This window comes from Protopterus annectens, chromosome 10.part0, assembly GCF_019279795.1.
Source record: "Protopterus annectens isolate FY-2018-M chromosome 10.part0, PAN1.0, whole genome shotgun sequence".
NCBI classification, from domain to species: Eukaryota; Metazoa; Chordata; order Ceratodontiformes; family Protopteridae; genus Protopterus; species Protopterus annectens.
In genome coordinates, this window is record NC_056744.1 from 336167997 (window position 1) to 336190187 (window position 22191).

The following is a 22191-nucleotide window of genomic DNA, read 5'->3' on the forward strand; positions in this document are numbered from 1 at the left end:
TGTGATTAAGGATACCTTAGGACAAAGGAGAGATGGTGAAAGTAAGTATGTAGAAAAACTGGGGACAGTTCTGGAGGTACGGTTAACAATAGAGTAAGAAATTAATATACAGGAAGCTTGTAGTGAGACGCCACCTAGTGGCCAGTCACTTTATTCCACAGATAGGTCTCCTACAGGAGATGGCAGGCTAAGGGAGAGGTGGGGATGGACCAGATAGTGAAAGGGTATACAAGATGGAAGTAGGGGTTATTTAAAGGAGATAAGTGTTAAGTGGGGGGGGGGGGTTGGCTGCTGGCTAACCTGACTGGGAAGCTTGCCTAACCTAGCAGAGTCTTAATACATTAATATAACTGCAGAGTACTATTAGCTGTAACAATACATACTTTCACTGCCTTTTAAGAAGGGACATGTCTCTCAGGGAGCTGGTAGGTTAATTCTTTAGTTTGAACTAATTTTCTGAGGCGTCCAGCAGGGTAAATTCAGGTGTTTGGTGCAGGGACAAACAGGAACACAAGGTGCAGGGGTCAAGCGCCGAAGCAGGGAACACAGCAGCCAGGTACAGGGTCAGAAGAAAGAAACATCACCCTTATTCTTAAAATAAGGTACCAAAACACTTTCTCCATTCCTCAGGCATTCTCTCACTTTCCAAGATTTCATTAAACAATCTAGTTAAAAACTCCACTGCCATTTCACCTAAATACCTCCATGCTTCCAGGGGTATGTCATCTGGACCAAGAGCCTTTCCATTCTTCATACTCTTCATAGCTATCCTTACTTCCTCCTTGCTAATCCACTGCACTTCATGATTCACTATCCGCACATCATCCAACCTTCTCTCCCTCTCATTCTCTTCATTCATCAACCCCTCAAAGTACTCTTTCCATCTGCTCAACACACTCTCTTCGCTTGTGAGTGTTTCCCTCATTATCCTTCATCACCCTTACCTGCTGCACATCTTTGGCTAGACAGAGGGACCGAGCTAGTAATCGGTACAGGTCCTTTTCTCCCTCCTTAGTGTGCAACCTTTCATACATGTTATCCTTAGCCTTTGCCATCTCTCTGCTTACCATGCACCTCATCTCCTTACACTCCTGTCTACTTTCTTCATCTCTCTGACAATCCCACTTCTTCGCCAACTTCTTTCTCTGTATACTCTCCTGTACTTCCTCATTCCACCACCAGGTCTCCTTGTCCTCCTTCCTCTTTCCAGATGTCACATCAAGCACCTTTCTAGCCATCTCCCTTACTAGGTCTGCTGTAGTTACCCAGATATTCGGTAACTCTTCACTGCCACCCAGTGCCCGTCATAACTCTTCCCTGAACTCCACTTCACAATTACCATTTTTTCAGTTTCCACTATTTGATAAAAATCTACCTAAGCAACAAAGACCTCCAAAGCAGACATCCAAGCAAACACTACCCCAAAACAAAACACACACAACACATAGCCCACAAAGTCAGTGTGCCAAGCAGCCACAGCCCTTAAGGCTGAATAACACACCTGATACTCTTGTAATAGGTGACTCTATTGTCAGACACACTGACGTCCTGCTCACCAGGCTGAATAAAGAGAAGGTCACAGTGAGCTGCCTGTCGGGCGCTAGGATCCGCCACATAACGCAAGCACTCAGGTCACTCCAAAGCAAATACAAATATGACTCAGTCATTGTACATGCTGGTGTGAATGACCTGAGACGTACCTCCCAGGACTACATGAAAAGAGACAGAGGAGCTCTCTCATCATGTAGCCCAGGCCGGTATGACCCTGACCTTGAGCAGCATCTTACCCTCACCCAGAATGATGCCACAGTACAAAGACAAAATGATCGATTTTAACAATTGGCTAAAATTTTGGTGTCATTCTAAGGGGATCCAGTATCTGTCAGCCTAGGATGACCTGCTCGACAAGCCACGTTGCTTCGCTAGGGACGGCTTGCACCTGTCGCCACTGGGCTCTTGCCACCCCCATAGTGCCTTTTTTTGGGCAAGGCTCAAAAAAGTCAAACCCACCTCCATAGACAGCACAAGAAACAAGAAACTAAGGGTAATGCTGCTAAACGCCAGAAGTCTTAACCTCAAGATGCACGCACTCAAAGCTCTCCTCGGTATGGAGAACATAGATATCTGTGCAGTGACAGAAACCTGGTTCAAGGCTCCAGAGAGCACCCCAGCACTACCAGGTTATACCTCGTATCATGCTTTTCAGCCCAAAAACCCGGACCGAACCACAAAAGGAGGGGGAGTTTCCATATTTATCAAGGATATCCACACCTCCAGGTTTGTGGCATTGCACGAAGTATCGGAGACCATCCATGTGCAACTAACAGTGGGCAAAACTGCTTTTCAGTTTATAGCATCCTACAGACCACCCTCTCAAAGTCAGGAATCCCACTCGGCTTTCCTGAAAACATTGGAGAACATGAAGATCTCTCCGAACACCATTATATTGGGAGACTTCAACTACCCAAACATAGACTGGGAGCACTACTCAAGCCCCAGCACCTTAGCCCAAAGGTTCCTGGAAATTATAAACTCAAATGCTATGGAACAACTTGCAAAAACTCCCACAAGAGGGGACAACATACTAGACCTGATCATTACCAACATGGGGACTCTATGCTCCACACCTGAAGTATATCCCTCATTGGTAAGATCGGACCATAAATTAATTTCACTGGATGTCCACATCCCAATCCCACCCCAAACTTCTCACTTCTCAAAACCAAAGTGGAATCCTTCAAGACCCCAGGGCCAGTGGAAACTACGGCCCAAACTGCAGAATCCTATATAAACGCATTCTACGGACATCTCCAAGAATACATGGATCATGTTATCCCAAACAAAAACAAAACCCAAACATCCAAAGGCAGGCGTCCAGTCTGGTGGACCCCAGCCATAAACTGTGCAACAGGAGGAGGAAGATACTACATGATAGAGCAAAATCCCTAATAGGGAAGGCATCTCTGATCAGTACTAGCAAAAAATGACGATCCCTCATAAAATCCTCCAAGGCCAGCTTCGAGAGAAAAATTGCTCAGGACACTAAAGACAATCATAAGGCTTTTTTCAGTTATGTTAGGAACCTGGGATGCAACTCCCAGACTTGTTCTGAGTGGATTCTAAACGACAAAAAATACACTGAACCCACAGACATCGCCAATATCCTGGCAGACAGGTTCAGTGCAAACTTCTCCACCCCCTCCCCCCCAAAAATAGAGCAAGTATCTATCCCGGCTGCCTCCCAAACATCTCTGATGCTCAGGTGAAGGCTGCCCACTCCAAAGCAAAAAACACTGCTTCCATGGGACCAGATGGCATCCCGGGTTGCGTCCTACGTTAACTCCAAGAATAACTAATCCCTCAAATAAAACAGTTGTATAATCTCAGCCTCACTACAGGATATGTGCCCACAGAATGGCGGACAGCAACAGTGGTCCCACTCCACAAAGGTGGAGCCTCTACGGACCCTGGAAACTATCGCCCCATAAGCCTGACTAGCTTAGTCTGCAAGGCTATGGAGAGGATCATCATGGAGCTTATAAACAAAGACATTGGGGACCTACAGACACTAGATCCTACCCAGTTCGGCTTCGTCAAGGGCAGATCCTGCCTTTTGAACCTGGTTGACTTCTTCGAAACAGTCACCAAAGCCATAGATGAAGGGAAGGTAGTCCACACAGCCTATCTGGACCTAGCAAAGGCATTTGACACAATACCCCACTCGGGCATCATAGATAAGCTATCCAGCTTAAATATAAATCCCTATGTCACAAGATGGGTCGCAAACTGGCTCAAAGACAGAACCCACAGAGTGAGAGTTGCTGGAGCCATGTCAGACTCAAAACCGGTCACAAGTGGCATCCCACAAGGTTCTGTCCTGGGACCGCTCTTGTTCGGTATATACTTTTCCGAGGTACAGGCCAACGTGGGAGGACTATGGCTCACCAAGTTCGCAGACGACTGCAAACTAGGCACCATAATCAACTCTCCAGCTGACACAAACATCCTTCAAAAAGGTCTCTGAGAGACGGATAACTGGTGCCAGAGCCATGGTCTAAAGCTAAATGCCAAAAAGTGTATAGTCATACCCTTTGGCAAAAACAATGTGCCCACAAATTACCACATAGGCGGTAACCCATTAAATAGAGAAAGAAATTAGGGATCTGGGGACCCAAGTTGATAGCAATCTCTCCTTTGACAACCACATTGCCAAAGTGGTTAGAAAGACCTCTTACATAGCCCACCTCATCATGAAAGGATTCACCTCTAGATCAAGAGAGGTAATCGTGCCTCTTTATTCATCCCTCATCAGGCCCATCATAGAATACAATGCCCCTTTTGGGATGTACCTTACCAGACACCTGCAGCAATTAGAAAGACCCCAAAAGTACCTCACCAAGAGGATCAAGGGACTCAAACAGATGCCATATGCTGCTCAGTTAAAAAAAAAACTCCAGCTCTACTCAGTTGCATACCGCCTACTTCGAGGCAATCTATGCCTGACATATAAAGCTATGTCCAATCCAGAATTAATGGACATGCTCCACCTCAGTAAATCTAAATCCCTTAAAGCCACATGCTCGAGGGACTTGAACCTCAGCACTGAAATAAATAGAACTTGCTGGAGGGACAGATTCATAACCCAGAGGCTCCCTTCGCTCTGGAATAGGATTCCAATTCATGTCAGGCAGAGCACCTCACTGAATCTCTTCAAGAAGAATCTTGATGAGTGGATGGGGGATCGTAGGTTTGTCCCGGGGATTACTTCCGTGTCACTATTAGACAGAGGCACAGCAAACTAAACCTTAAAAAGGGCACAGTATACTCAAATCAAGGGGTGGCGTAAGCCAAACAAAATCGGGCTAGGCTTATAATTGCCCCAGGGCAGATGGCCTAGTATGAACCTATGAACCTTGATGCTGGCCTCAACTCCTCCTCCTCTTCTTGATCACAGTCATCCTACAAACCACCATCCTATGCTGCTTAACTATACTTAGCCCCTGCCACCACTTTACAGTCTCCAATCTCCTTCAGACTGGCCCTTCTACACAAGATATAATCCACCTGTGTGCATCTCCCTCCACTCTTGTATGTCACCCTATGAACCTCCCTCTTGTTAAAATATGTATTCACCATAGCCATGACCATCTTTTTCGCAAAATCCACTACCAACTGACCTTCATTCTTTTGCTTAACACCATACCTACCCAATCACTTCCTCATCCCCTCTGTTCCCTTCACCAACATGCCCATTGAAATATGCTCCAATCACCACTCTCACCCTTGGGTACAGTAAAATGTGTTATATTTGTAAAAATTCAACTAGACTGTAAAATGTGTTCTATACGTATAACGTTATGAAGACTCATGATCAACATGTACATTGTAATGATTGTATATGAAACCACCTTTGGAGCTTTTCTCCCCAGGCCTCTGCTAAAAATGGACATGTATCCAGTTGGACTATCCTGGTCAACAAATGTGAAATAAAATAAAAATTAAATCTAATCAAAGCAAAACTGAGATTAAAACATATAAAATGTATACAAGTTCAAACACATCATTTTTATATTTTTTTTAGTATGTTTGGTGCCTTTAGTACATAAAAATAATTCATGATCTTGAAAATGATTTCTTAACCAGAGAATATGAATCAAACGTTCTATATGAGCCTGGATCCCATTAGATATTCTAAAGCTAACAATGCCCCGATATGGAATAGGCTTTTTGGTAGAATTAGAGTCCACTCTAAGCCAAAAGAAGGCAAAAGTAAAGATAGTTGCATTCTAACTTACACCTGTGATTTCAATACAATTAAAGCTATTAAGGAGAACTGTGCCATCCTCACCGACAATCAGCAGCTTGTAGGGGTTTTAAGAAAAGAGCATACGTTTGTATATAAAAAGAGCAGAAGCATACGTAGCTGTGTGGAAGAGAAAATTACGGAACACCAGGATGACATGAACACTAAAACCTGAGCGCCACCTAACTGCACTTTGCGAGTACTTGATGGGGTGTAACATATTTTGAGTGTCCCTATCTTAAAAAGATGGTGAAATCTTCAGGAGGTGTTAACTGCAATACTGAAAAAGTTGTATTTAGGGCCATGTGTAATGACTGCCCTAGATTTTATGTGGGTAAGACTATGAATAAACTGTAAAGGAGGATTTCAGGTCATCTTTCTGACATCAGATGTAATGCCAGAGGAATGTCTTATCCAAACATTTATTAGAACACCCCAGACATTCTTGTTTTAAATTTATCATTCTGGACTGTGTGGAGATGGAAGAGTTTGAATGGGACGTCAGTTGTATTTTGGAGATAAAGAATTAAGCTGGCAGCTGAAATTAAATGCATTCAGAAAACCAGGACTTAAACTACTTTTCAGCTTTTTCCTGGTTAGGGGTCGCCACAGCGGATCATCTCTCCACTCATGATTGGTAGTGGAGTTTTACGGTGTCGAATTGCCAGCCCGGCACGCAACCTTCCACAGAAAGCACACACTCACACCTAGGGCCAATTTAGTGTGTCCAATCCACCTACTGCATGTCTTTGGGATGTAGGAGGAAACCCATGCGACCACAGGGAGGAAATGCAGACTCCACACAGAAGCAGGACTTAAAAACTACTATTGCTCTAAGAGTTTGTTGAATTTAGGTAAGCTGCCACACAATTGGTAAAGGTTTATTAAAAATATATTTCCTCAAAAATTCCCTATGTATTAAAACTACCAAACATACTAAAAAATAAATGTGTTGAAAGTGTATAAATTTATATACGTTTAGTTACTTTTTAAATCTCACTTCTGTTTTGATTAGATTTAATACAGTTGCGTGATTTAATACATTTGCATGATTTAAATGTTAAAATTCAAAACACACTTTTTTCATGCCACTATTACCATAAAGTATTGGCATAATTCCTCCATTTAGTGTACAATCATGCACACACCTCCACACTTTAATTACCAATTTATTTCATTCCCGGTTTTTCTACTGTTTTCATTGCATAAATATTTGGGGGGGGGGGGGCTGTAAACATGAAAACTGTCATGACTGTAAAGCACTGGCATTTTTTCCAGAGGTGAGGTTGGAACTAGACAGATCAATTTTTTAAAAATGATTAAAACAAAGCAACACCCGACTGGAAACTGACCAACATCCCACCCAAAAATTACCAAAGCTGATACCTTCTAACACATTCTAAGTGATCATCTTCCCATCTATGCTAGGGGACAACACTCCTATATAAAACACCAATTTAATAATGCCTGCAACCTCTCCTTCTAGGGTAAGTGAAGCTCTAACCTGAAAGCAGTCAACTGGAAGGTACTACAAACTTTACACCTGGATGAAGCTATAGTCCTGTTTAACTCTACATTTGTGGATATTAAATAGCCACACTCCCCATTATAAGAATTAAGACCAACCTTGCTCCCTGGCTGTCTAAAGATACAAAACAATTAAACATGAAAAAATACGTTAATGCATGCAAAACACAGTCTTCAATTATACAAAGAACTAAGAAATAAAAAGTTCAGAACTGAAAGTACCACCACACTAGACTACAAACTGAGAACTGAAGTAATCCTAAAGCCTTCTGGTCAGTCATAAATGATCTAAATCCAGGTCAACCATTACAACCCACCCAGTGTTTAATCAAACAATCAGTATGCCTAACCAGTTCAAGACTCTAAGTCACTTCTCTAAACACCCCAACGGCCCCTACCACCACTCCCACCACGAAATCACAAAGTAGCCAAAAGAGAGTTACCTTCCAACCAATATCTACTGCTATGATCAAGAAATTTCTCTTTAAATCTCAACCATACCACCCATCTCCAGATAAAATTTCGGCTGAATATACTAAACTAGCAGCAGAAACTTTATCCTACCCAGTGGTAATCCTAATAAATAGGTCAATTAAGGAAGGTTATGTTCCCATACTTTGGAAAAAATCATTATCTTACCTCTGCACAAAGGAAGAAAATGCAGTGACAGTTCTAACTACAGGGCTATAACCATCTTATCTCCTCTGTCAAAGTGTATTTATAGACAAGTCCTTGACTTTATTATAAAACTGCCACCTTCTCACCCCAACCTGACATGACTTCCGCCTGCACCACAACAATACAACGGCACTCTCACTACAGTCTAGCAGAGTAGGAATAATGGCGACTCAGTCTCAACAATATTCTTGGATCTGTCCAAGACATGTGACGCTGTATCCCATCAGAAGCTATTATCCTGGTTTCATAGCTATCTCTTAAACATGATGCAGGCAGTCAGATAGAAAAGCAACATATCCACCTTCTTTCCTGTAACAGTTGCTGTCCCCCAAAGGCTCAACAGCTACTGTTTATCACCTTCCAAAGGATCTGCGCACTGCAGCTAACAATGCAATCATACAGAATGCAGATGACTACACCATCTGTTGTGCAAATCTAGAAAAACTGCAACATCTACACCTCAGGAATCTTACCGCTGTTGAGGCATAGCTCTCAGACTTACAATTACAAGCCCCCCCAAAAAACTGATGCTACTCACCCCAAAGCAGTTAACTCCTCAAACAGCAATTTACCATCACTTCCTCCAACAGCACTGCAACAGAAGTAGTAACCATCAAGCTATCAGAAGTCATCATTGATAGCATTTTGAAATCTCACCCATGTAAAACGAGCAATAAAAAGAGAACTCAAAAAATAAATAAAGGGTCCCGCAACAAGATAACTGTGCATAACAGAAAAAAGCCATTCTTTCCTTCTTTGTTCTCTTCTTTATGCCACCCCCATACTCATCAGCATTCTCCCTCACTAGACCAGTGTTGCAACAAATTAGCCAAATTCGCCTCAAACCACAGCTACCAATCTCAGCACTGTATACCTCAAACAATTTGTGGCTAGAGAGAAGATCCAACCTAACTCTGTCACAATTAGTGACCACCCACAAACTTCTACCCCTCCCTGAAAGGTATCCAAGCCTAATCAACATGCATCAAGCAGCATAACCCCACCAGACCACTACAATCTATGGTCAAGCTGTTCTTGACTGTAAGCAAGCCCAAGAACTCCGCTGGAGACACTGTACTTAAACTATACCACAAACAACTGGAACTCTTTTCCCAGAGCTCTTATAGAAACTGAAAATTTTAACTCATTCAAAAATCAGCTAAAACAATATTTATCTGAAACACAATTAGTCATGCTCTACTCCTGGTAGAGTCCTATTGTAAATCTGCCTACAACTCAAACTTTAGTCAATCTGATTCATGTCCTTTCTGCTCTATCCTCCCACATTTTATCAACATCTACTTAACTCTCCTTGCCAGCTCTGCCACAATTCTTAATGTATCTTGGGAAAGAAACTGCATACTGTATAACCAAACATCAATCTTATAATTAATTTTTAACTACTGTATAAAATACACCACTAAATTCTTCGTATGTTTATAAATTTCTGTAATAAATTGTTTTAAATACCTGTATGTTCTCTCTCCATGTTGTAACAGGTCTATATTGCTGCATTAAAGATGCACATCAAGAAAAAGGCATTTCACCAGCAATGCCGTTTATCGAGACCCCACACCCCCACTAATTATGCATACCAACTTCAAGATCACACTACAGTGGGGGAAAGGGCAAATTTGCTAATCCCTACCATAATTATCTCAAATCAGAACTGTTTAAACAAATGGCATGTTCAATAAAAAGCAGTCGGAAACACTGTTCGATGAAATAATAGGGATCCACTTGCAACTACCGTGGTACTTTTCTCTCCTGGCTTCTACTGCAAAGGGGCATCCGTTTGCCCAGTTGGACTATCCTGGTAACAACTGCAATAAATTAAAATAGCAGTCAAGATGGAAGGAGTTGAGAAAAGCAGCAACATATAATCAATCTGCAGAAAAGTCTCGAGGAATAGAGGGTATTCCTGGCGAAACTTGGAAACTAGGAAGGAAGAAAGTAATAAAGATCTGGAAAGTTTTATTTAACAATATTTTAAAAGGAGGGAAACCACCAACATCCTGGAAGGAAATACCTAAAGATGGTAGAGACCCATCAGATCCAGCTTCATATAGGCCATTTTGATTCTAAACCATGATTATAAAAGGTGTTATGTTTACAACAGCTGAAAGAATGGCAAAGGTTTTGTCAAAATTGATAGATATGGATCAATGTGGTTTTGTGGAGAGAAGGCAAATATCTGACAACATTAACAGAACAATGGTGATCCAGAGTGAAGCAAAGTGAGAAAACACCGCCGCTGTTGGGTCTTGATGCAGGGGAAACATTCGACAAAGTAAGCCTGGATTCTACGAGTAGGACAATGGATACATTTGCATTCCCAGATACAAAAAGGTTATTAGGAGGATATATGAAGGATTACAGGCAAAAAATAAAGTGGGAGGGTTCCTCCCTGACAAGTTGTACCTGATCAGAGGAAGTAGGCAGGGGTGTCCTCTTTCTCCTTTGTTATTCGCTTTTTTTTTTTTTTGCCAATGGCTCTAAATATAAAAAAAGACTCAAAAATTCAAGGATATAATTGGTATGGTAATCAAGTAAAGTTGGAATTGCTGACAATATTTTGTATCTGCCAAAAAACAGAAAAGGACAGCTCAGAGTTCTGGACCATTTAAGACAATTTCAAGTCTTCAAGATACAAAATGAAAAAAAGACAAAGACTAGAGCTGTAAACTACATACACACACACTGGTTCAGCAATACTCATATTTATGGCAACACGATAAATAATAGTACTAGGACTATGGATTAAAATGATTTCTGTTACGCAGCTACAGATATGCGAGGAGAGACTAAACAAAAGTTCATACAAAAAAAAAAAGAACGCAGAACCTCTTGTTTATGGATATGGACAGCAAGACACAAACTGTGAAAATGTTTAGGTCAAGCGTATTTTTATCAACCAGAGAAGTTATAGCCAAAAATTACTAAAGCATTGAAGAAATGTATCCGGCAGGGGAAAAGGGCAAGGGTCAAGTGGGATAAACCAATCCTTTCAATAGAACAAGGTGGTTTAGGATTACTGGATTCAAAATGGGTATTTTAAGAGCTACACAGCTAAGGCTCATATACATGACACAAGCAAAAAGCTAAAATTCAAAGTAGAAAAGGATTATAATGAATCAGGAGCAAAAATTCAAGAAATAAGGAGAGTGTGGGATTTTGGATGGAGATCCTTAAGCATACAGAATATTACATTAATAAAAGTAGCAGAAAGTATTCTCAGAGCTAAGACAACATGAGAAAGGAGAAGAAGGGAGATTTTTGTCAACACGGATGACGGCAATTAGGATTACAGATGATAGGCAAGAAGGGACTGAAACTTACTGGAGAAACTGGCAAAGGAACCAAGGTACTGGGCGCAAATAACTAGAAAGGGAAAGATGATAAAATGGGAAGACACCAAGATGTGGACTGTAGGCTAAACACTGCCTTCACTATCAGGGGTAGGCAAAGGGACGGGGAAAGGGGAATCCTAAGGGAAAGACCTGCTCTGGTAAAGTCTTAATTTAGAATAGAAGGTGCTGTTAAAAAGGAATAATTAGTATGGTATATAAAAATAATAACTACAGGAATCAGAGGAGGTTAGAAGAAACTGAATAAACAATTCACAAGGAAACAATGTGAGGACACGTGTACGACTACCAAATATGCAATGAAGATTTAGGATTTTTGCTTGGAAGTGTTTGCATGGGTATAATTAAATCTCAGGCATAGTCCAGAGTTTTTCCTCAGGTAGATGCCAAATGGAGGAGGTGTGATGGAGAAGAAAGAGGTGACTGGGGACATGTTTTTGAGAGTGCAATAAGTTGGCAAACTTAATGCTCTACAGAATACTCCCATCAGAAATACCAGGCAAGCAAATTCAACTAACTAACGAAACTTTTTTGAACTGGGATACAGGATCTGAATTGCCTAGGCATGGTAAGGTCTTGTTAAGTTTAGAAATGTTACTAGAAAAGGGAAATCGAAGTCTAAACCAATAGTATTTGAAGTACTGAATATTTTAGGAGACAAAAGAACTGAAGTGGGATCTTTAGATAAGGGTAGAAACATACTATATAGAAAAATGGAAGTTGTGGGAACGATACATGCAGAATAGTGTTTAGGAGGAAGAGTGAAGTTTCCTAAAGTAGGAATTGAGCAATTTATGTAAATGTTGGACTGATAATAGTAATACAAAAAAATGTATGTGATTATGACTAACTGTGAACACGTTAATTTGTTTTATTTTATACAAATGTACGTTTGTCTATGTCTTAAGTGATAGAGAATTCAATTAAGGTGTTAAAAAATTAAGTTGTGACAAGAATCTTTTCACTGAAGATCATTTCACACCCTGGAGTTGGTCACCTAATGCAGACAAGACAACGTTCTCTGACAATGTCAAAAATCCAAACTCGAACTCAAAACAGAAACAAAATACATAAACAATGGGGCTTCCTGAATTTCTCTGGACTGCACATTTTACAGTCACACAAGTAAAGTGAAACTTGAAGACACCAGATCTCTTCTTTTAAAATCAAGAAGACTGTTAAGGGACTGCAATTTCAAATAAAAGTGCTCATCTATTGAATTTCAACTTCTGAGTATCACTGAGAAATTAATGTGCAAGGGAAAAAGTACAGCAGGGGATAACCTACAGGTGACTTAGGATACAGCCGGCAGGTGGGTGATTAAACAGTCCACATCCTCAATCCCAGATGGGATGTACAGTTTTTTGTAGTAAAAGTATGTAATTCTTAGGGAGTAAAGTTGCTTAGTTTCACAGTTTACACAGGCATTGTTTGTATGTTTAATGACAGACACCGAAACCATATTACTTTCGGTTTTTGTTTTCCACAGTGTGCCAGTGCCTTGCAACCTCAGTTCACTTGTTTTTATTACAGAAGTGCTTACTGTACGACTGGAAATATAGCAGATTACAAAGCAAATATAAAACAGCCTGGTTAAATTGTAGCCAGATTATCACAATATAAAAAAAAAAATAAATGAAGTGCTATTCCTTGATATCACATGAGATCCAAGCTTAGATGTGCTCTTGCGTGTTTTAAAACGAGGTATATTAAGTAGGTAAATGAAAAAAAAGTTTTGATAAGAGGACAAAGGACAGCATTTTGCAGATTTCTAGTTTTGTCATTTTAGATTTAGATATGCTTTACAGGTTCATTGGTGAATACTATGCTAACCGCCCTGAAGGGTCATTTTAGGCCTAGCCAATAACCCAAGGTCAAAATCAAACCTTATACTTTGTGTTTATGAGGTTAAGACACTAGCCATTACCTGAAACCCACCCCCTAAATTCTTTCCCTGAGTAGAAGTTGATAACCTAATACTCCAACCACAGGTTTAGGCAAGTCTGTGTGAGCTGTAGTTCCTGTAGTGCAGGGTTTGAATTTCTTGGCCATCATTTGTGACTTTGAGCAAGTTACTTAACCAGGCATTGCTCTCAAGTTGGCCCTGAAAAGGGACTGCGGGTCCAGTGAGTCTACATGGTTAGCAAATGTGTATCATTTATCTATTTTTAGATTTCTCCTTCGGCACTTGCAGCAAATACTGCATGAACCTATGCAGCATGTCTGTTCAGGAAGCTAAACTCACCTAACATTAAAGTTCCAAACACCAGGTTCACCACTGTAACATTTGAACCTCCTTCCTATCTAGTTGGACAATCTAAAAACACAGTATTTGCTGCAAGTGCCAAAGGAGAAATCTAAAAATAAATAAATAAATGATACCCATTTGCTAACCATGTAGACTCACTGGACATGCAGTCCCTTTTCAGGGCCAACTTGAGAGCAATGCCCGGGTTAAGTAACTTGCTCAAAGTCACAAATGAAGGCCAAGAAATTCATACCCTGTACTACAGGAACTACAGCTCATACAGACTTAACCGAACACTTCAACCACAGGTTTACAGTCGACTTAATTGCTACTTAAATTGTTATGAGGTGTTCAATGCATTTTTTGAGTTTTGAATCCAAGTAGGTATCTAGACATTTTACACAGACAACTTCTTCACATGTAAACCATTATAAACAATGACACTGGTAATCTCCAAACTCTGGATCCTACCAAGTTCAGGTTTGTAAAAGGCAGATCATGTCTCCTAAACCTGATCGACTTCTTTGAAGCGGTCACCAAAGCCATAGATGAGGGTAAGGTGGTTCACACAGCCTGTCTAGATCTCGCCAAGGCTTTCGACACCACCCCCCACTCTGGAATCATAGATAAATTCACTAAACTAGGTATAAATCCCCATGTCATAAGATGGATTGCCAACTGGCTCAATGACAGAACCCACAGTGTTAAAGTAGCAGACTAAATCCAACTTCAGACCAGTGACAATTGGAGTACCACAGGTTCAGTCCTAGGTCCTCTCCTGTTTGGTATCCACTTCTCTGAAGTGCAGGCTAACACAGAAGGTCTTTGGCCAACAAAGTTCGCAGATAACTGCAAACTAGAAGCCATAATCAAAACTCTTAATGTGGACATCCTACAAAACGGCCTCACTGAGACAGATGCCTGGTGTCAAAGCCATGGCCTCAAGCTCAATGCCAAAAAGTGCAGTCATCCCTTTTGGTAAAAACTCTGTATCCATGAACTACCACATAGGCGGTAGTCTACTTAACACAAAGTGTGATAAAAGACCTTGGGACACAGGTAGACAGTAGTCTCTCCTTTGATAATCACATTGCCACAGTAGTAAGGAAATCTTTCTCCATGGCACACCTCATCATAAAAGGTTTCTAATCCAGAAAAAAAAAAAAAGGTCATAGTTTCCCTCTACACATCAGTTATTAGACCCATTATAGAGTACAACACCCCTTCTGGTATGTACCTCACAAGACATCTACAACAACTGGAAAGGCCACAGAAATACCTCACAAAAGAGGATTACCAGCCTCAAACAGATGCCCTATACACATCAGTCATTAGACCCATTATAGAGTACAACACCCCTTCTGGTATGTACCTCACAAGACATCTACAACAACTGGAAAGGCCACAGAAATACCTCACAAAAGAGGATTACCAGCCTCAAACAGATGCCCTACGCAGACCGTCTCAAAAAACTCCATCTTTACTCCGTCGCATATCGCCTACTCAGAGGCGATCTCTGCCCAACATACAAAGCTATGTCAAAACCCAGAGCTGTTGGGCATGCTCCACTTAAATAAATCCCAATCCCTCAGAGCTACATGCTCTAGGGACCTAAACCTTGTCACCACAATAAACAGAACATGCTGGAGGGACAGATTCCTTTCCCAGAGACTTCCCATACTCTGGAACAAACTACCTATCTATAGCAAACAAAGCTTCTCATTAGCACTATTCAAGAAAAAAACTTGAGGACTGGATGGGAGATAGGAAATTCACCCTGGGGATCACTTCTGTGGCTCTGCTTGACAGGGGCAGAGGAAAATAATTTTCTTGAGTGGCAAAATCCAGGGTACCGTTTGGCTAGGCTTACATAGGCCCTAGGGCCAATAGCCTAGTACCTACCTATGAACATATGTACTGCAACGAGTTAGATTGTTGATTTTCAATAAAATTGGATCAGGTACTTTTTCTGGGGTGCAAACATCGTTTGGGCTATTACAATTTAGGTCAAAAGTTTATGCCCACATTTTCAGCTTTTCAAAGATTGAATACCTTGCACTATTTAATGAAATTCCATTTATTGCTAAAAAAATGTTTGCAGTCTCATTGGAGCAACAAGTCTAACTACAGTTTAATGCCAAAACAAGTTAGACCCAATACATAGCAAAGAAGTACTGCACAAAATGATTTAAAAAAAAAAAAAAAAAAAAAAAAAGTAGAAACAGAGTTTCATAAGTAAAACGTTTCAAATCACTACAGATAAAATGCATAACATACTGAAATATTTAATATAAATACATAAACGCCTCTGGAACATCACATGATGCATCCACCCAACACGTTTTACTATTTTCTTCTTAGTTATCGTTACAGCCAGCAAACAAAAATAAAACATTATATGAAAATATTACCACTGTAGAAAAGTTACTCCATGGTATAGAAGAATATGGGCCAATTGATTTGGGGTTGATTAATAGCCCTGAAACTGTAGTATCCAAGATTGGCATGAGTGACACTGAGCAGCTGATGCAAGTTTGCCCATTTGTGGAGGGTTTGGTATATGCCACTCTGCAGGAGCAATGCCCATGGGGTTAAGAGAAAGGCATAGTTTTGCACAGGGAAAAAAAAAAAAAAAGACAGCATAATCTTGGTAAGGACAGAAAGGCTAGTTCTGCACAACAGGTGTGAGCAACAGTGCACCCATGCATGTGCCATGCAAACCAAGAACCATACACAACAGAAAATAAAATCTTTTCTGACTAAAATCTGCCAATGCCATAAAGGATGGCCGTTTCCATGCCCATTGGCCTCTGACACCTGACAAGTAGGGAGTATCAAACAGGTCAACTGAGAATATTCCTCAGTGAAAGGAACAGGAATGACGACAAAGAGCATTAAAATTAATAAGTAATCACTACACGTACAACCTGTACAAGTCTCGATGCTTGCAGCTTCCATCATTAACCACTTACTGTCAACACACACACAGAATGTAAATACAATACAAAAGCATGGAACAGACTTCCAAAAGAACAGAAAAAAGCAACTGCTCAAGAACACAACGAGAATGCTCCCAGTAAGCCATAATTATATTCAGTTATGAGACAACTGTTTGTCTAAAAGAAGACAAATTACAGTGACATTTGCCCCCAAACCAAAAATACTCACCAGCAGCTGCTGTAAAATGACAAAAGATGTCATGGGAAAGGGAAGCCTTCCAAGAAGTCGCCTCTCTCTAACATTCTTGTTAAACTACTTACATTTAATCAAAAACCTTATCAGCCACAGCTAACACTGCAGTTACAACTAGTATGATTCGACTACAACAGTTAAAGTTGACAGGTTATCAAAAAGTGCAGTTAAGAGGAAATGCAACTTTTAGCTTAAGTATACTCTGTAGCACTTATGCATTTTTTAAAGGGTACGTTAAGTGTTATGCAGCTTTTTATTATTTTAACACCATAAACGAAAAAGCTGTTGGTGCATTTTCAAAGAACTCCATCACCCAGTTTGGTGAAATATATAGTGCGTACTAAAAAAACACTGGCAAATATCCTGCCATCAGCAGGTAAGTATCTCCTGGCAGCATACCTGGCCTAGCCTAATCTACTTCCAATAGCAATGCAAACCCACTAACATAAGACACAGCAGACTGTCTTTTTCTAAGGTTAAGATTTGCACATTCCATCTGTAGCATAAGCTACCATGGCATACAGAAATAGCACTTTTATCATCAAATGCAATAGTACAAGAAAAACTCATGGCCCTGTTTTTGTTGCATACATTGCTCCAAAAACTTATTCTATTAAGTAGTATGTGAAATAGGCCATCTTAAATCTGGTAAAACAAACAAAATATCACAAATGAAACACTACAAGACCCAAGTATTTTGTGACATTTTTATAGGTAAGTAAAGTGTCCATAAATAATAACAAAACTGGCTTACATCACAGCAAGCCACAACTTGCTCCCCTAGGTGGGGTTCAGATTTGTGCCAAGTTGCTGTTCAAAAAAATTATTTTTTAAGAAAAATGCAAAGCATTTAAATCCATTGTTTGCAGAAAGTACACAAAAACTTAATTCTTAACGTGAACTGCAAGCAAGAATGAAAGGAAATTACAACACCATGTTTACAAAAAAGATGAATAGGTAACATTTATACAACAAACCTTCAGCAAGATAATAAAATGACAACATACAATACAGTATTGCAAACGCAGCAACTAGGAAAAAAAATACATTTGTTTTGTAGAACAAAAAGGAGACCACTAAGATTAATTAACTGTCAGAAGCCAGTCTTTTAAAACCGCATGTATTTACGCGTAGGGACTTCTCTTAAGACTATGGACCATGTTTAACTAGGGAACCATTAGCAAACATCAACGTCTAAACAAAAAGTATTGCTGAACTCTGATAACACCACTTGTAGACTATTACTAGCAAGATATGCATGCAAGGGAACAATTGGCAACTATCTTCACCTACACACTGCACAAATCGACAATACTGAAAAGGGGCAACTGCAGTCCCAAAAGAGGAACCAAAACAGCAACAAAGAAATGGGCACCTACAAGCCGAGCACCCATACAACTCACATTTCCAACTACATGACTTTCCTATCGCTCCTGTTCGTTTTTCTGCAAGCACACCATTTATTCCCGCTGTCCTGCAGGCTGTTAGCGGTTGAAATGCTTATTAACTGCTCTTCTTATATAAACCAAATTAAAACACCAGTTAAAAGAAGCTGAATCCAATAACAACATGCACACCAAAGAAGCTCTGAGGAAGGTGCCCAATGTGAGCGCGCTAGCACTATGAAGGCGCTTTCTCTCCCTCACTTCATACACCCGGCATTTTTAAGGGGTACTGTCAGCTCGTCACCCTACAGCCTGCTCGAAGGCTGCCTTTTGAAAACACTGACTGAGACAGAAGGGCGTGCAACGACAGCCTTCTAATCCACTCTGACTCTACACAACGGACAGACAGACTGCGCTATAATTCTCCTCAACGCCAACCTACCAAGGCACCTGCGCTTGTACCCTATGGACTCACCTGTTGTAAGGCCCGCACACGTTAAAAGCTTCTTTTCCAAAGCTCCAGTATATATCCAACCTTTCAGTTCTCTCTGCCTTGCTTCACTCCGTATTCCAACTATTCATTCAACACCGCCTGCTGCCCGTCAAAGTCAGTGCGCGTCCTCGAAGACTAAGATATGCAAATTGGAACCCCTTGGACCCTTCTGTGTGCGCGCTTCTTCAGCCGCGCACCCCTAGTTCAACTCCCTTGCTCTTGTCTAAATAATCTCCATGGTGCTGTCTTTAAGTGAACGCGCCCGTAAGTCTACGCGAATATGTCACTGACATACAGTTTTGGTCATCGCCGGAAGTTTTCAGCGGAGGACGAATGTTTTGGTGGGATTTCCTGTCAAAACAATGCAGGTAGGCATGTACTGCTTCACAGACTTGTTACGTTTTTTAGGACTGTCGTACACTGATAGCTCTTTGGATGCTGTCTTACTTTTCTTTTAAGTGGTAAAGTACAGTGTCTGTACGAAGGGCAGATAAAATAGAAGTTTGATATATTTTTTTGGAAACTCAAATATATGGTTCTTTATGCTATAAAGTGTAATTAACAATTGAACCAAATGTACTTATTTATCACTGTAAATTCATATTAAAGCACATCAAGCTACTCATTTCCTTAAAAATAGGGCTCTTTTTTGGCTACTGTAACAGCTCATTGTGGAAGGAACGCTTCACTGAGCAGCGAAACTCGTAGCAGAGAATGAAATACAGATGGGTTTCTGTGCTTCCTATATAAAAATTGTGTGGAACTCACTTCGACACGATTGTATTAAAAATGAACATTTGAGTTGATCGGCAGTATTTACAGCAAGTTAATTTCGTAGCTGCCGAGTATGTAAATTACATGAAGCGGTCTTTCACATTATTATCGGGTTTCTTCCGTGTTGGAGTAAGGGGTTCATTTTATTACTGTTGGCACCTATGTTATCCTGTACTTTCTCTTGGCACTCTCTTGAAATAACAGTTGTCCTGGCAATTGAACGTCTCACAGTAAAGCACAGTGCCGTGTACTGTCGTTTGCTTGACATACAGGAATGATGGATTGGGACCTTTTTATATATAAAACGTTTGACACTCATGTTGCTAAAGTAGTTAGGAAAACCTTCTATATCGCCCACCTGATCATGAAGGGATTCACATCTAGATCAAGGGAGGTCATCGTCCCCCTGTACTCATCACTCATTAGACCTATGATTGAGTACAATGCCCCGTTCGGAATGTATCTGACCAGACACCTGATGCAGCTTGAAAGGCCCCAAAAGTTCCTCACCAAAAGGATAAAGGGTCTCAAAAATATGTCTTATGCTGCCCGACTGAAAGAACTCCAGCTTTATTCAGTCTCATACCGCTTGCTCAGAGGTGACCTGTGCCTGACATATAAGGCCATGTCAAACCCAGATTTGATGAATATGCTTCACCTCAAAAATCTAGATCCCTCAGAACCACAAGGGCGGAGACTTAAACCTTGACACGGTTATAAATAGAACGTGCTGGAGGGACAGATTCATCACCCAGAGACTCCCTATGCTGTGGAACAAAATCCCGGTACATGTGAGGCAGAGCACCTCGCTGGCCTTGTTCAAGAGGAATCTTGACCAATGGATGGGAGATCGCAGATATACCCCAGGGATTACTTCAGTGTCACTGCTTGACAGAGGCACAGAAAAATGATAGGCATAGTTTTTATTCAAACTAAAGGGGTGGCGAAAGCCACATAACTATGGGCTAGGCTTATAAATGCCCTTGGGCAGATAGCCTAGTATGAACCTATGAACCTATGAATGTAATAGTATATAATTTGCGCAGTTTTTTATAGTCAACCATTTCTACGCTAAGTAATTCGGCACAAATGCGAACTCAATCGTATCTCTCATCTTTACCCATTGCTCAAGGGTTATGGACAAAGTAAAAAAATGGGTAAACAAATGCTCACCGTTAACGACGACTTTATTGCTCAAATTCACTTTAAAAGTTAAAAGAACATGTTTTGTATCCGTACATTTTCTGAACAATAAGTACAGCCTCTAATATTAGTTTGGCATTATCGACTGTAGTCTAGTAATTTACATTAGACAATCAAAAAGTTTATGAGTGACGGGGTAAAAATGTGAGGCAAAATAAGGGGCATTTTACAACCTCAGAATAGTTGAGAGGCATGAATTTGACTAAATAAGCAAAATCGTAAGCAGTACATACGTACTGCAACTCACCAAGGCCATCCCAATACGCATAATCCATCATAATCAGAAATTCTAAAGATTAACATGCCTCAACCGCAAAGGCCTCCAAAACACAGCACTGGCACAGCTCAAACTGAGTAATGTAAGCCTACCTCCTCACATAGCAGAAGGATTCCCAAAGTAGCAGATCCTGAGCCTGTAAGGGAGGCATCAGCCCAACCAAACATTCTTTATAGGTTCGTAAGAATATACTAGGCTAATGACCACCAGGACTTTTATAAACCAACCCAGTTGTGCCCCTATGTATCGTGGGCGTTTGTTGGGTCTATGTTATTTAGGAAGTTTCTAGATGTTATGGAGGGATGTTATCTTGGAAATTACTGTCTGCTTCTATCATTCACAGACATGGGAGGGGGCAGACCCAGGATGAATTTCCTATTTCCCATTTCCCATCCATTGGTCAAGGTTACACTTAAATAGATTTAGTGATGGACTCTGTTTCACATAGCTGAGGAGCATGGGGACCCTCTAAGACACATATCTGCCTTGCCATCATGTCTTATTTTTGTTGCAAGCAAAATCCAAATCCCTGGATTTAGTGGTTCTGATGCTGTACATTTTGCGCATGTGCAAAAGGTCCATCAGAGCTGGGTCCGAGGATGTCATGTGTGCCAGGCATACATCGCCTGTCAGTAATGTGTAGGAGAGTGAGCGTATAGAGATAAAATTAAAGCGATCTGTATCGTACTATGTATTTATACTCTGGATTCACCTGTTAAAGAACCTTTGTGGGTGTGCCAACTGTTATATATATCTTGTCAGGTATATGCTAAAGGGGGCATTATACTCAATGATGGGTCTGTTAAGGGCCAAATAAAGTGGCACTATGACTTCCTTGAACCTGGATGCCAAGCAGTTACTTATAAGTTGAGCGGCATAGAAAGATTTTCTTACTACTTTGGACATGTTGGTCAAAAGACGGATTACTGTACACATATGTTCCCAGATCATTAACTAGCAATCTGTTAGGGCTGGTTTAACACTGGAGTAATTAGCCTGACTGGCAGTTTTCCTAAAAGGTACTATAATGCATTTGGGACTTTGACACTAGTCATTTTACTGTGTTAGGCCGTAGTTTAAGGTGTTTGTGTTATGAAGGTAATCTGTAATGGCTCCCACTTTGCAGTCATCTGAGAATTTGGTCAGCCAAAGGTCATTGACATTAACTTTTACCTCCAAGAAGTAGATGCCAAGTAACAAAGGCCCCAGAATGGAGCTCTAGGGTACCCTGCTGGTGTTAGGT

The 22191-nt window shown here is 40.7% G+C and overlaps 1 protein-coding gene across 1 annotated transcript in view; it reads right to left on the bottom strand.

Moving 5' to 3' along the window:
• RALGPS2 (Ral GEF with PH domain and SH3 binding motif 2) overlaps positions 1–18963 on the bottom strand; it is a 2773917-nt gene extending 2754954 nt beyond the window's left edge. The window contains exon 1 of the mRNA XM_044085226.1: positions 18677–18963. The gene's annotated coding sequence lies outside the window, so the exon portion shown is untranslated. The remainder of the gene's footprint in view (positions 1–18676) is intronic.
• Positions 18964–22191: the final 3228 nt, after the last annotated feature.